Below are 15,784 nucleotides of genomic sequence, written 5' to 3' on the forward strand. Positions count from 1 at the left end.
TTTATCCAAGATGGGTGAAGACCTCTTCCCCCACCAGGTACGAACCTCTAGCCAGTTCCACTATCACATCATAACGATCAATGCAGATTTCCCAGAACAGAAGACGAATGCATGAAACACACTTCCTATTCCTTTCCCACGTGGAGCATATAAAAATGTACTTTCCTCTTGCAAAGGCCCTCTGACTGACCCATCTGGTTTGCATTTGTGTGAATTGCTGCCTGCCGAGAAAAGGGTTAATGACAACAGGGAGGGAGAATTCTGTTTCCAGGCTGGGCTTTGCAGGAGTTCAGTTTCTCCTAGGAGTCAAACCCAATCAAAAACAATCCAGGAGGCTGAAGAGCGCTTCCTGTTAGCCCTGATACAACTCTATGTGAGCAGGACAAATGTGGCACTCAGGAAAAAGGAGAAGAGAGGATGACATTTTGGTCACTGAAGGAGGCAGCAGCAGCAACTGTGCTGCTGGGAGAAACTGCTGCAAGTATGGCCTGCGTAATAACAACTAGCACTGTAACAGCGTAATGAAAATCACATTTCTGTAATTGTATAATATACAGGCCCAGGATTTTAACATCACTTGTCTAAATGTGATACAAATTGGACACAGAAGCTTGGTCCCTTTGGCAAATGCTTATCCAGGGATTATTACATGCATAGAGACATAATTTCGGACTGGATTTCAGTCTTATTAAGGTGGACTTCCTTTTCAGACGGTCCATTCTAAACATTAACCCCTTCATGTTCTCCTTTCTAGTTCTCTTGGAAGTTTCCCATAGTGTACCATCCACCCCCAAACAAAGAGGAACACTTGGACGTGTGGGCTGGGACATTTTGGGTAGTTATTTCCTTAAGGGCTCTCATGAGAAAAGAATTCACATGAGGCTAAAGTGAATCTTTTTTTTTTTTTTTCCAGAAGGGCCAGTCTCTGGAAATGTTTCAGCTGGAAAGATGGCCAAGCTTGAATAAGCAGACTTATATAAATCTCATTGTTACCATATTAATAAAATGAGCCGCTGGGCACGGTGGCTCATGCCTGTAATCCCAGCACTTTGGGAGGCCGAGGTGGGTGGATCATGAGGTCAGGAGTTCAAGACCAGCCTGGCCAAGATGGTGAAACCCCGTCTCAACTAAAAATACAAAAATTAGCTGGGCATGGTGGCGGGCGCCTGTAATCCCAGCTACTTGGGAGGCTGAGGCAGGAGAATCGCTTGTACCCGGGAGATGGAGGTTACAGCCAGCCAAAATTGCACCACTGCACTCCAGCCTGGGCGACAGAGTGAGACTCCATCTCAGAAAAAAAAAAAAAAAAAAAAAAAAGCCGGGATCTTTGATCACTTTATATTTTACATGGAGGCTGTTATTATAATGCAAGGACTTGTTCTTTCGGCTGTAAGACCAGAAGGAAAATAAACTGGGATAGTACATTAAAATGCAGTGTGGGACAAAGCAGTGCTACATGTGACCAGTGAAAATGTTTGCAGTTCTTTCTCTGTAAGAAGATGATTTTGCATCCCATATTTGCTAATACTGCACTCCACTGAGCCCAGTGAGACGTTATCAATACTTTATCATATGCAAGCGTGTTGAAATTTCTCATATATTGTCTAGTTCAGCCTTCAAAGCAGCCATGTCAGGTTAAGCAGGGCAGTTATGATTTCTATTTTTCAAATGGTTCAGTGGCATGTGTAGTGCACGCAGATAGTAATGGGAACAGCTGCATATTCACACCTCTGTGGAAGTTTCCACTCTACCACACTGGGTGTCCTTTCACATAATTCTCCTCTGCTATCAGCACAATCCAGAAATGCCACAAAGTAACATCCATAACCCCCAAGCAACATGAAAACGACAGCTACTGCTAAAATCCATTTGCATTAAACCAGCACTAACATGAAATCCACACATTTGATTTTTTTTTTCCTTCATGTCTCAGTGGATATCTCAGAATAACAGGGCACTTCTGATCTGGTTTCTATGAATTTCTTATGAGCTACAACTGTGCTATTCAAAGTGTGGTCCACAGATCAGCAGCAGCAGCGTCACCTGGGACTGTGTCTGAATGCAGAAGCTCAGGCTCCAGCCCAGACCCACCGAATACAGAGCCTGTGTTTTCACCACAGCCCCGCATGATTCATATGCATGTTGTGAGTTGAGAGCCGCCGCGTCTACAGCTCATGCTTTTGCTCAGCCCTGCCTGTTGTAGGTAGTGAGTTTGTGGTTTAAATCTAAGAAGAGGGGAGGAGAAGTGCACAGGCGGGACACACCTGCGTGCTCACTTTCAGTAGGGACCGGAGGAGAAGACAGATTGGAGACAGGGAAAAACCGTGGAAGACAGAACCTGGAGAAGAGTTGGGAACCTCAGAGGAGGTTGCAAATAGCTGTCTGTGGACATCTGGTTTGTGGTCTCAAGGAAACAGAGACAATATTGATTTTTGAAACAAGAGGGGCTCCAAGTGCCTGTTATTCGGGAGCACTTTGAGAAACCCTGCAGGGCTCCTGAAGGAGGACAGAATCAGGCTAATCATTTCTAGATGCAGTGACCTGCCAAATGGGCTGTTGGGCTGGAAGAAATGCAGATTATTTATTGCTTCCATTTATCCCTGGGCTCCTCTCCTGTCATCCTCCTTTCTCGGCTTCTGCAGTCCCAGCTCTGGGTGTGAGACTTACAGCTCCTTCGATCCAGCGTCAGGACCTCCCCTCTAGCTGTACTAACTTGGCTCCCTCTTGAAGCTCAGAATTTATGCAACCAAAGCCCAGATTCCTTCACTGGCAGGTCTGAAACCGACCCCCTCCTCTCCTGCTCTGCTCTTCCGGGCTTGCATCTTCGCTTTGCAGGAGGTTCCAGACGTCAAATTGCCCCACATTCTGTGGCTTCGGGACCCAGGCAAATGTCCATGAGGGAGAAACTTGTAACCACTGAGACGCGGGACGAATGCAGGGTCCTGGACTCTGTTGTGGGCAAATACATTGAGCGATTTGAAATGACTCTCCTGGGAGCTGGTTGTCAAATTTTTGGTGTGTTCAGGAAATGTCTGCCACATTTTACATCAACATTTTCAAACGGCAAGTGAGCGAAGTGTTGAATTGTAACAATGAGTGAGTGAAATGAATGCATCGCAGCGCCAGTGGTAAACCAGCTTGGGTAATAGAAGTAACTCATTTTTTAATTACTAAAAAAGAAAAGAAAAGCTTTGGTGTAGCACAACTGTTCCTGGTGCTTTGCTGCATGGAATTTAAATCCCATCCTGATGTAATGTGAAGCCACAGTATGTGGAAATCTTTTATGTGGATAATGGGCGGAAAGAATGGGGTGCATTTTGGCTATTTGCCATCATTCATATTTCAAGGTCCAGAAGGGCCAAAGTCAATCAAAATTCAGTTAAATATGCTTCTAATCATCTTCTTATTCAGTACTCCCGGGTTTGCTACTGAAGGACTTCAAGGTATTTATGTTACTATCTTTGTGATTCTCAGCTGCTTAAAACTCTACTCAAATCCAACTTTCTCCCTGAAGCCCTCTGCCCAGCTGGGATCAATGTCTCCTTCTAGCTCCTGGTGCAACTTCTCCAGTTATGTGAGGTCCTGCTTTCTCATATGCTGACTGCTGGCTTAGACACATTCTCTTCGTTCATCTTCCCACCACACTTGCACAAGAAGAAATGGGAGCTCGGCTCCATCACAGCCTGCTCGAGGTCAGGCAGCTATGATGGGGCAGGAGCAGCATTTGAACTCAGGACTATGTGCTCCTGAAGCCTGTTCTTGTCTCTGTACTAATGGTTCTCAAAGTGTGGTCCTCGGACCAGCGGCATCACCTGGGAACCTGTTAAAAACAAGTTATCAGGCCCTACTCCAGACATATGGAAACAAAAACTTCATGGTTGAGGCCCAGAAATCTGTATTTTAACAGGCCCCCTGGGGATTCTGGTGCATGCTCAAGTTTGAGAACCACTCTTCCATACCCAGCTTGCTTCTGATGTGTGGTTCTGCGATATGTGTTATCTTGGTCACTAGACTGTAAGCTACCTGAGGGCAGGACTTCTGCCTTAATCACTTGGGAGCACGACACTATACAAGGTGCTGCTGTGGAAATGTAACAAGAGTAACAGCGGACATTTATTGAGCTCTTTACGTCACATGGCATGCTAAACCTTCATGTGGTTTATATTATTGAATTCTCAGAATAACCCCTTGAGGTCAGCACTATTATTATCTGCCTTTCACAGATGAGGACACTGAAGCTCAAATGGGTGAAGTAGCTTGCTCAAAATCCAATGCCTTGCATGAGGAAGCTGGGATGCGAACCCAGATGATCTGACTCCAGAGCCCGTGCTCTTACCCAGCAGGCTGCCCTGTTCAGTGCATGCTTCCCGAATTGACTATAACCATCTGACCTCTTCCATGCATCACGTGAAGAAAAAGTCTCAACTGCAAATAAGGGGAGAAATGTACACAGAGCAGCTTGTGAGGATAGAGAGGGCTAGGATGTCTTTCTGAAAGGAAGCCATCGTTTTCTTTCTTTTCTCTAGAGACAGGGTCTCGTTTCATCACCCAGGCTGGAGTGCAGTGGTGCAATCATGGCTCACTGCAGCCTTGAACTCCTGGGCTCAAGCAATCCTCTTGCCTCAGCCTCCCAAGTAGCTGGGACTGCAGGTGTATGCCACCATGCCCAGCTAATTTTCTTTTTTTTTTTTTTTGTAGTGGGGTCTTGCTGTGTTGCCTAGGCTGATCTCGAACTTCTGGCCTCAAGCAATCCTTCTGCCTTGGCTTCCCAAAGTGCTGGGATTATAGGCATGAGCAATTGAGACTGGCCGGAAGTCATCATTTTGTTAGAGAAACAAAATCATTCTCAAGTTCCCTTAATTTCACTTCTGATAGATGAGTTATCTTGACCTCCTGTCCAGGATAGGGCCAAATCTACTCAGTCCTGTTGTATCCAGGGTACTTAAATGTCTTGAATTCCTGCACCAGAAGGTGCAGGCTTCTGGGGAGTCAGGGTGGGGGTGAGGGGGCACAGGGGAGAGGAGGGTCTACAGATTAGGACTCCAACAGTGATGCTTGAATTTAAATCATGATTGTGCTGCTTAAAATCAATGTCATTTTAGATATAAGCTGCTTACACTTTCTGGAACTCAGTTTCTTCAACTGTAAAATGGAAATAATGATAATAGCTGTTTTATTTGTGTTGCGCATGAATGAGACTGTGGCTGAGAGAATGCTTTATAAATAAAAAGGGATGTCTGGAAAGTTCAGTGTTCTTTCCTGGACCACTGGGAGTTGCAGCATAGGGAGGTATTGAGGAGGTGCTCACCAGTCTTGATTTCTAACCTGAGATTCTTTTTTTGTTTTGAGCTGGAGTTTCACTCTTGTCCATGATGGAGTACAGTGGCACAATCTCAGCTCACTGCAATCTCCTGGGTTCAAGGATTCTCTTGCCTTAGCCTCCCAAGTAGCTGGGATTACAGGCACCCGCCACCACACCCAGCTAATTTTTGTACTTTTAGTAGAGATGGGGTTTCACCATGTTGGTCAGGCTGGTCTTGAACTCCTGAACTCAGGGGATCCACCCACCTCAGCCTCCCAAAGTACTGGGATTACAGGCGTGAGCCACCATGCCTGGCCCAACCTGAGATTCTTTTTTGCCAAACTTCCTTCCTTAGAACACAAACGTGATTTCTCCGTGCTTGCCGGAGATGCAGACCTGTTCCTTTGAGGCTGGAAACGACTTCACGGTCCTTTTCAAACAGTAATTATCTGCAGAAAAGCACCCTGAGACCCTCGGAGACCAGTAGCCAAGAACCCCTTATAAGGACACGATGCTGTTTCTCATCCGAACCCTCAAGATAAGAGCGTTTCTCTGCCTGGATTTGTAGAATCCAGTTTGGATGCCTGGATTCTGGGTTTCCCCCATGGAACAGCCTCCTTCCCCCTCCTTCTCACCCACCCCTCTTCAGGCACCAAAGCCCCTTCCAAAATGTCTTCACCTTTCACGTGACACCAGCACTCAAATCCGCCATTCCAAATAAATGAGAAAGAAACCCCTTTCCGCCAGGTTTTGCTTGTGCCCCGGCAACCCAAAGCTAGGATACAGTTTCAAGGCAGGGCACATGTGTGTGTAATTGCTTCTTGAGAGGAAGACCAGGAGAGCCTGCTCCAAATGAGGTGTTAATGATAAGCGCCACAAGATTTGGTACTGTAGTGAAGCCCCATCTGGATGGACTACATTAAGTTGCTTTTTAATGTGTTTAATGTGGCCCTTTGATGTGGCCCTTCACAGAGTCCCTCCCCTGCTTATTAGTTAGGGAGCAGCCCATGACAGAAAAAAAAAGCAGGAACAAAACCATAAACAAGAACAAGAACCACCCCTTTTGCTCAGCTAAAACACTGCAGTCATGCTAGTTTACCCACCTGTCAGCTTCTTTCAGACCTGTGACCACATCTAGGGAGGGGCTTCCTTAGAGGAAAAGAACTCGAAACTGTGTTTCTGGATGCACTGTTTTAAGCATCAACTATTGAGCAGTTATGAGGAATCAGAATATCTAGCATTTAGTCAGAAATGTGAGGTTTGGAAAAGACTAACTTGAACAAATTTCAGGAAGATTTATGAGTAGTAGCTTTTCCATCTGTAAAATAGGCTTCATAATACCTGTCCAATCTAATTTTATCCTTCCAAAAATGCTGGGCATGGTGGCTCATGTCTGTAATCTCAGCACTTGGGGAGGCTGAGGTGAGAGGATCGCTTGAGTCCAGGAGTTCAATACCAGCCTGGGCAATATAGTAAGACTCTGTCTCTACACAAAATAAAAAGGTTTTTCAGGCACAGGGGTGCACACCTCTAGTCCCAACTACTCAGGAGGCTAAAGTGAGAGGATCACTAGAGCCCAGGAGGTTGAGGCTGCAGTGAGCTGTGATGGTACCACTGCACTCCAGCCTGGATTGGCAGGGCCAGACCCTGTCTCAAAAAAACAAAAACAAAAACAAACAAACAAACAACAACAAAAAAGGAAAATAACCCAAAAGAAAATAAAAGAAGAAAACTCTTTGAGGTGATATATCCGTAGAATGATAGCATTGAAAGAAACTATCGTTAGAGTTTGGGTCCAACCACCTCATTTTCTGAACAAGAAGACAGAATCGCAAAAAGGCAGAGCATCCTGCCCGAGGACACAGAATTTCTGAGTAGTAGGAGGAAGAAGAACCCAGATTCTCCAGCTTTGAGAGGGATGGTGGTTAGTTCGAATTTTGGCTAAAACAGAGCCTTGCTAATTCCTAATCTCTCCTCTGCAAACGACTTCAGTCTCATTTTCCGAAGCAGCAGAGCCATTTGGCTGACACAAAGTGTGGCTGTGGCCCTGGCATTCTCCACGGAGTGAGAAATTTATCCCACTTCTGTTCTCATCCTACGTGCCAAGCGAACAAACCATCTTGTTGACTGCGGACATGGCCTCAGGAATCCTAGCCAGCCAGAAAAAGCATTCCGTCTCTCTTGAAGAGGAAACCAGTGCTTGGAATTCAATAGATGTAATTTGAATGGGCTGAATCCAAATAAAATTCTACATTTTCTTAGCTATGACATCTTATTTACTTTTTCTTTTATGAAGACATGCTGTAGAGTGAATGCATATGTCCTCCTGAAATTCACATGTTAAACCTTAATGCCCAAGATGATGGTATTTGGAGGTGGGGCTTTTAGGAGGAAATTAGGTCATGAGGATGGAGTCCCTCATGAAAAAAATTAATGTCCTTGTAGAAGAGGATTGAAGGAGCTCACTCTTCCCTTCCACCACGTGAAGACAAGCAAGAAGATGGCCATCTATAAGAAGTGGGCAGTCACCAACCACCAAATCTGTCTGTGTCTTGATCTTGGACTTCCCAGCCTCCAGAACTGTGAGAAATAAATGATTATCATTTATAAGTTACCCAGTGTATGGTATTTTTGTTACAGCAGCCCAAACAGACTAAGGCAAAACAGGACAATTAGCTTGATAAAACAGAGAATAGTTAGAGCCTTCCATTGTGGTTGGGACCTGTTTGAGTGTCTGCGTTCCTGTCAGAGAAGTGATAGTTTTAATCATGTAGTCCTCCCAAAAAAGCAAAATTGCAGGTCCAACTTTGGAATTTATTTCAGCCAACTGACTTTGCATAAATAGATAAATGTTCTTTCTCTCGTTTAAAAGCAAAAAGATTTCTAGAATGTTTGCGGCGTGTGGCAAATGGGAGACGTTAATGTTTTCTAAATGCTGTCAAGAAAGACCTGATGTTCATTGGTGTTCATCTATATTCTGAGAAGGGATTTGGCTGTAGTGCATTGTGGTGAACACAATGGGATATGTTTCATTAAGACTGCACTTTCCTCTTTTAATTAACTTCTTGTTCTTGTCTTTGGTGAAATATTAATTATTTTTTAATCATCACTGGGATGCACTTTAAGGAGAAGCAGCTGGAATCATCCAACCTTAGTTTCATTATACGGATAGGTGTTATAATAATTAACTTAATTAGCTTGTCACTGCTTGCATAAAATATGACTGTATTTGGAGAACAGATATTGCTTTGCTGATCCAAGGTTAATTAAAAAATAGAGTGTGCAAGAGGTCAGGTTAAATGGAGTTGGCGGCACCCTGATATCTGGCCAGTGTGATGAAGAATGTTTCTGCAGTGGGCTGGGAACAGAAACCAGACAGAGTAGGGTTTTGAAGCCATCCTTGAGTGTCCACACCTGAAAGAGATGGAGTCACCATCACCAGATCCAGTAGTCTGCGGCCCATTTGTGATGTTCTCTCTCTACCTCAGTGGTTATTATTCTGGACTCTTGGGTAGGGGGTCACCCTATCCACAGAATAGAGGGAAAAATCAATGGAACACCTTTCTTTCTTTCTTTCTTTCTTTCTTTCTTTCTTTCTTTCTTTCTTTCTTTCGTTCTTTCGTTCTTTCGTTCTTTCTTTCTTTTTTTTTTTTATTTTTTTGAGGTTGAGTTTTGCTCTGTCACCCAGGCTGGAGTGCAGTGGCGCCATCTTGGCTCACTAAACCTCTTGGGGTCAAGCGATTCTCCTGCCTCAGCCTCCCCAGTAGCTGGGATTACAGGCACGTGCCACCATGCCCAGCTAATTTTTGTATTTTTAGTAGAGATAGGGTTTTACCATGTTGGCCAGGCTGGTCTTGAACTCCTGACCTCAGGTGATCTGCCCACCCCCGTCTTGGCCTCCCAAAGTACTGGGATTACAGGCATGAGCAACCACGCCCGGCCTGAAACACTTTCTTTAAGTGGAAGATGGTTCTTTGTCATCCCTCGAGATCTGGATTGTCCCTGAATGCAAAGTAATAAAACCAGGAACAAATGTGCTCGGTGGGATGCTGCTAACATTTACTCAATGCTTTTGATGTGCCTGGTACTGAGTTGAGTGATTCATATGTCATAACTCACTTAATCCTCACAACCATTTTTTTTTTTTTTTTTTGACAGCGCCTAGCTCTGTCTCCAGGCTGGCGTGCAGTGGCATGATCTTGGCCCACTGCAACCTCTGCCTGCCAGGTTCAAGCAATACTCCTGCCTCAGCCTCTTGAGTAGCTGGGACTACAGGCATGTGCCGCCACGCCCAGCTAATTTTTGTGTTTTTAGTAGAGATGGTGTTTCACCGTGTTGGCCAGGATGGTCTCGATCTCCTGACCCCATGATCTGCCCACCTTGGCCTCCCAAAGTGCTGGGATTACAGGTGTGAGCCACTGCACCTGGCCGACCCTCACAACAATTCTATGAGGCACATAGTGTTATTCCTATTTTAGAGCTGAGGAAACTGAGGCCCAGAGAGTTGAAATAATTCATCCGAGTTTACGTGGTCAGTGGTAGAGCCAAAATGTAAATGGAGGTAGTTTGGCTCCAGAAGCTAATTCTTAACCACTGCTCCTCAATAATTGCTTTTGCACGGAATATTACTATAGTATGCTGCCAAGTCATAACAGTAATAAGAACAAATAGTTATTCCTGGGGAAAGGAGACATAAAATGCAGACTCACACCTCCAGTAGCAGAATCTCTTGCAATCCAAACACTGATTTTCTGGTGTTCCAGAATGTTTCATCCTAATAAAAAAAATGCTGAGGAGTTGGCCTGGGTCTGGAAGAGTAATTTTGCTCACTCCTTGTCAACAGATGGGTGTGCTTAATGTTTATAACTGTTTTTGTTTTGTTTTGTAATTACATAGCAGTTCATTAAAGGTTGATTTGGTTCCCCTATCAGTCAAGCCTGCTAACAACTGGTTTGGAAGAGTAAATATCCTGCTCAGAGAAATTCACAGCTTTGGTCATGGTGAGATAAGAGCACGCCGCAGTGCTTGAATATGGCTTGTCTCATAAGGGTTGGGCTGTCTGGAAAATAATGGAAATCTCAAACGGATGTTGTTACAAAACAGTGCAAGATGTTGTTGGCATCAGCCCTGAAAGGTTAACTGTGCTCTATGGTGACTGGAAGGAAATTTTGTATTCAACAGATGCTACCTGCATTATAGACTGAGATGGATGATGATTGATCTGGAAGGCTTGTCTGCGTTTCTGAGAAAATGATCCCAAAATCATTTGCTCTGATTCCTCATGGACTCCTGGGTTTGATTTCATATGATGGTTTACTGACTTTCTCAACTCGGATGACTGAAATTTATTTTAAACTTAACTATTTGCTCAACGCTGCTATTATTTTACTTTAGGCTGTTATTAATCTGCCCCGGTGTGGGGTGTGGTTTGGATTCCACCGTGCTGATGTGGTTTGTCATGTATGATGCTTAACATAGGACAGAAGCTTGGAAAGGAGGAAAATGAAAACGGTACCCCAAAAAGTCAGTTAATATTACTGTGACTGTGAATAAGCTGTCACATGCTGCTACTATTTGGATCAATATTGTCCTTTTTTAGATTATGTGATCCAAAAGGTGCAGAGTAATTTAGAAACTGGGGAAGCATTATGGGATTTACATACACAGGAAGAAAAATAAAATCCAGAAGAAAAAAGGATAAATTGCTATTGCATATAGAGAATATTATCTCTCACTGTGGAAACAGTGATGCCTTCGATGAGATGCACACTCTAGGGTTAGAGGGAGCTTGGCCCTGAGAATCAGACACCATTAGGTTTCTTGCTTTAGTTCTCCCCTTCCTTGAGCTGATGAGGGAGGTGAGATGGCAGAAAACATTATCCAGCTGCGGTAACCTGGAAAGATGTTCTTGTACAGTGAGTAGATTAACAAAGTATGGTGTGTCCATATAACAGAATACTACTCACCAATAGAAAGGAATACATTGGCCAGGAATGGTGGCTCACGCTTGTAATCCCAGCACTTTGGGAGGCCGAGGAGGGCAGATCACCTGAGGTCAGGAGTTCAAGACCAGCCCCTGGCCAACATGGTGAAACCCTGTCTGTATTAAAAATACAAAAATTAGCTGGGCATGGTGGCGGGCACCTGTAGTCCTAGCTACTTGGGCAGCTGAGGCAAGAGAATTGTTTGAACCCAGGAGGCAGAGGTCTCAGTGAGCCAAGATTCGCGCCACTACACTCCAGCCTGGGCAACAGAATGAGACTCCATCTCAAAAAAAAAAAAAAAAAAAAAGGAAAAAATTGTTGATACACATGACAACAGGGATAGGTTTAAAAGGCCTTACACTGACTGCAAAAAGCCAGACTCAAAAGTAACATATTACAGAATTGCATTTTATGACATTAAAAAAAGACACAACTTTTGGGACAATAAATGGATCAGTGGTTGCCAACGTGACATGATGGGATACCTGACTATAGATGGATGGTAGGAGGGAGTTTTTATGGTGATTAAATTATTCTTTATTACTATCATAGCATTATTCACACAAATCTTTACACATGCTGAAACTCATAGAAGTGTACATATAACAAGAAAGCTACAATTACTGCCTGGTCATTTGAAAAATAAGTATTGAGATGTTTTATTGTTATTTTAATTAAATCACTTCCATATTTTATTCTAACATCGGCTTAAAACTATGTCCCAAAGATCTACCATGTTTCTGTGATGTTAAATTGCCGCCCTGTTTTCTTGTATCTGAGAATTGTCAGGGTTTTCCATGAAGAATCAAGGAGTCTGGAAGTGTTAGTGGGTTGGTTGATCCTTTGGGGGACCTCTACCAATGGATCCTAGGAGAGGCACAAGGACAGGTGTCAAGGCGCTTTCTCATCCAAGCCAGCTCTTTTTATTTTTTTTTGAGACAGAGTCTCGTTCTGTTGCCCAGACTGGAGTGCAGTGGTGCGATCTTGGCTCACTGCAGCCTCTGCCTCCCGGGTTCAAGCGATTCTCCTGCCTTAGCCTCCCAAGTAGCTGTGATTACAGGCACATACCACCATGCCTGACTAATTTTTGTATTTGTAGTAGAGACAGGGTTTCACCATGTTGGCCAGGCTGGTCTTGAACTCCTGACCTCAGGTGATCTGCCCGCCTCAGCCTCCCAAAGTGCTGAGATTACAGGTGTGAGCTACCATGCCTGGCCTAAAGCCAGTTCTTTTCAACCATGCTTCTATTCTAGGAGCAAGAACCATAGAAAGGAATGGTTGGGCATGTGTTTGTTTTACGAGAACTTCAGTTACTTCAAGTAATGGGGGCTTATTGAAAATGTACGCTAGCATAGAACCAGGAAAAGCCAGACACGGAGGCCTCAAGAAGAGTAGGAAGCTGTAGGTGGGTGTCTTCATCCGTTCTTGCACTGCTATTAAGAAATAACTGACACCGGGTAATTTATAAAGGAAACAAGCTTAATTGGCTCACAGTTCTGCAGGCAGTACAGAAAGCATAGCAGCTTCTGCTTCTGGGGAGGCCTTAGGAAGCTTTCAATCAAAGGGGAAGCCAGGCATCTCACATGGGCAGGAGCAGGAGGAAGACTAGGGGGAGGTGCCACACACTTTTTTGTTTGTTTGTTTGTTTTTTAGACAGAGTTTTGCTCTTGTTGCCCAAGCTGGAGTGAAATGGCACAATCTTGGCTCACTGCAACCTCTGCCTTCTGGATTCAAGCGATTCTCCTGCCTCAGCCTCCTGAGTAGCTGGGATTACAGGCATGCGCCACCATGCCCAGCTAATTTTTTGTATTTTTAGTAGAAACGGGGTTTCACCATGTTAACCAGGCTGGTCTCGAACTCCTGACCTCAGGTGATCTGCCCGCCTTGGCCTCTCAAAATACTGGGATTACAGGCGTGAGCCACTGCGCCCGGCTGCCACACACTTTTAGATGACCAAATCACATGAGAACTCACTCACTAATCATGAGAACGGCGCCAAGGGGGATGGTGCTAAACCACTGATGAGAAGCCAACCCCATGATCCAATCACCTCTCACCAGGCCCCATCTCCAACATTGGGGATTACAATTCCACATGAGATTTGGTTCGGTGAGGATGGAGATCCAAACCGTGTCAGTGGGATGAATCCAAGACGGCTCAGTGGACTTCCACAGCTGGAACTGGTGAATCTTTGCTCTGGGTTCCACCATTCATCATGATTAAGCTGGTCTTCTCCTGTCTGCTTCTTCCTGTCTCACTACTAAATGGTTTGTTCTTTACCTTAATTCTTCATATCCTTTCTCTGTCTCATAGCTTTTCTTCACTAAATTCAGCTAATGGCTACAGCTGTACCTCAGTTCAGCTCTCACTGCTAACTGTGTGTTTCTTGCTGCATAGAAACTGGTCCTTTTGTGCCACTCCACATCTCAGGTTGCTGGCCAGCTTACAAATGGGTTCCAATTACTAGGTGTGGGAAAAGCCACCCAGCTTTTCAGGCTGCATCTTCATGGGACAGTCTTATCTGGAAGAGGCTGTGGCCTTGGAGGCACCATGGTAATCCCGTGGAGAATAATATTCCAGAATTAGCAAACCATATAAGATAGGACATAACCAAATGACACATTTTGTTTAAGAAACAGTAAGAGTCAGGCTGGGTGTGGTGGCTCATGCCTGTAATCCCAGCACTTTGGGAGCTGAGGCGGGTGGATCACCGGAGGTCAGGAGTTCAAGACCAGCCTGGCAAATATGGTGAAACCCAGTCTCTACTAAAAATACAAAAATTAGCTGGGCATAGTGTCAGGTGCCTGTAATCCCAGCTACTGGGGAGGCTGAGGGAGGAGGAGAATTGCTTGAACCCCGAAGGCAGAGGTTGCAGTGAGCTGAGATGGCACCACTGCACTCCAGCCTGGGAGACAAGAGCGAAACTCCATCTACAAAAAAAAAAAAAAAAAAAAAAGTAAGAGCCAAAGACTGTGAAAGGTTTGCCTGATTTATTTCATGCTGGTCTTGGGGTGAAGCAGAGAAAAATGAGGACATAAGGAGTATGATGCGATGGGCCTTAGGCGCCCTGAGATGTGGGCATCTGGGACAACTTCTCTCACGGCGATTCCTGCAGTATTGAGCGGTTCTTAAGTACCTTGAGCTACCCATGGTGGAAGGATTAGTTCTCCCACTGCACTAGCAGCTTGGATAATTTTTCATCCACAAGGTGTGCCGATGCCTGGCTCCTGGGATAGAGAACTAGGCTTGGAGCCATAATGGGAAGCAAATCTCTCCGGATTGGGGCACATGAAGTGATGAAAAGCTTTGACGGTGGGTGAGAGAAGGAGTGCTGATCCCACAGCTGGCAGCATGGCCTCTATTAAAACCAGGCCTCCTGCCCCATCAGACACACAAGTTTCTCTTAACTCTGCCCATCAGGTATGAAAACTTTTAGGAAAATAACATTGACCAAAGCCTAGGGCTGCAACTGGGGAAGTGATCCTTGGTGTGCTGAGACATGAGTCCGTGACATCTAGAATGATCCTTTGGGGACATTTGGGGCTCCAATTAAATATGATTCAGCCTGGGTGGTCAGGCAAACCCTCAGGGACCCATGTGACCGGCCTGAAGTTTTCACCACTCTCCACACAGAACGGTATTTTCAAAGCAGTTTGAAGCATGTTGTACTCCCATTTAAAAAATAACTCCTTCCAGCCGGGCGCGGTGGCTCATGCCTGTAATCCCAGCACTTTGGGAGGCCGAGGCGGGTGGATCATGAGGTCAGGAGTTCAAGACCAGCCTGGCCAAGATGGTGAAACCCATCTCTACTAAAACTACAAAAAATAGCCAGGTGCGATGGCAGGCACCTGTAATCCCAGCTACTCGGGAGGCTGAGTCAGGACAATCCCTTGAACCCAAGAGGTGGAGGTTGCAGTGAGCCGAGATCATGCCACTGCACTCCAGCCTGGGCGACAGAGTGAGACTCCCTCTCAAAATTAATAAATTAATTTAAAAAACCCTCCCATATTTAAACACATTTAAAACTGAAAAAACCATAGCCCCACCCCTCAGGGATGATCATTGTTTACATTCTGCTATATGTCTTTCCAATATTATTATTGTACATATATATGGAGGTAAAATAGTCTCATACCATCAGTCTGCACAGTTCAATATGGTAGCCACTAGCCACATACAGCTCTTCAAATTAGAATAGAAAAAAAATCAAAATCAAAATCAAAATTAAAATTCAGTCTCTCAGTTGTAGTAGCCACACTTCAGGTGCTCAGAAGCCGTACATGGCTTTTGGGAAATACAGATGAAGAATATTTCCATTAACACAGAAAGTTCTGCCGGACAGCGCTACTGTAGCTATAGTCCTAATAATCTTCACTCACTGTGACCATCTTTTCATGTTATAAAATATGACTGTGCAGTATCATTTTGAATGACTGCATAGTATTCCATTGTGTACATCTATAATTTTTTTTTTTTTTTTTTTGTGAGATGGAGTCTC

The sequence above is a fragment of the Hylobates moloch genome, unplaced genomic scaffold (assembly GCF_009828535.3).
Source record: "Hylobates moloch isolate HMO894 unplaced genomic scaffold, HMol_V3 SCAFFOLD_19, whole genome shotgun sequence".
Taxonomy (NCBI): domain Eukaryota; kingdom Metazoa; phylum Chordata; class Mammalia; order Primates; family Hylobatidae; genus Hylobates; species Hylobates moloch.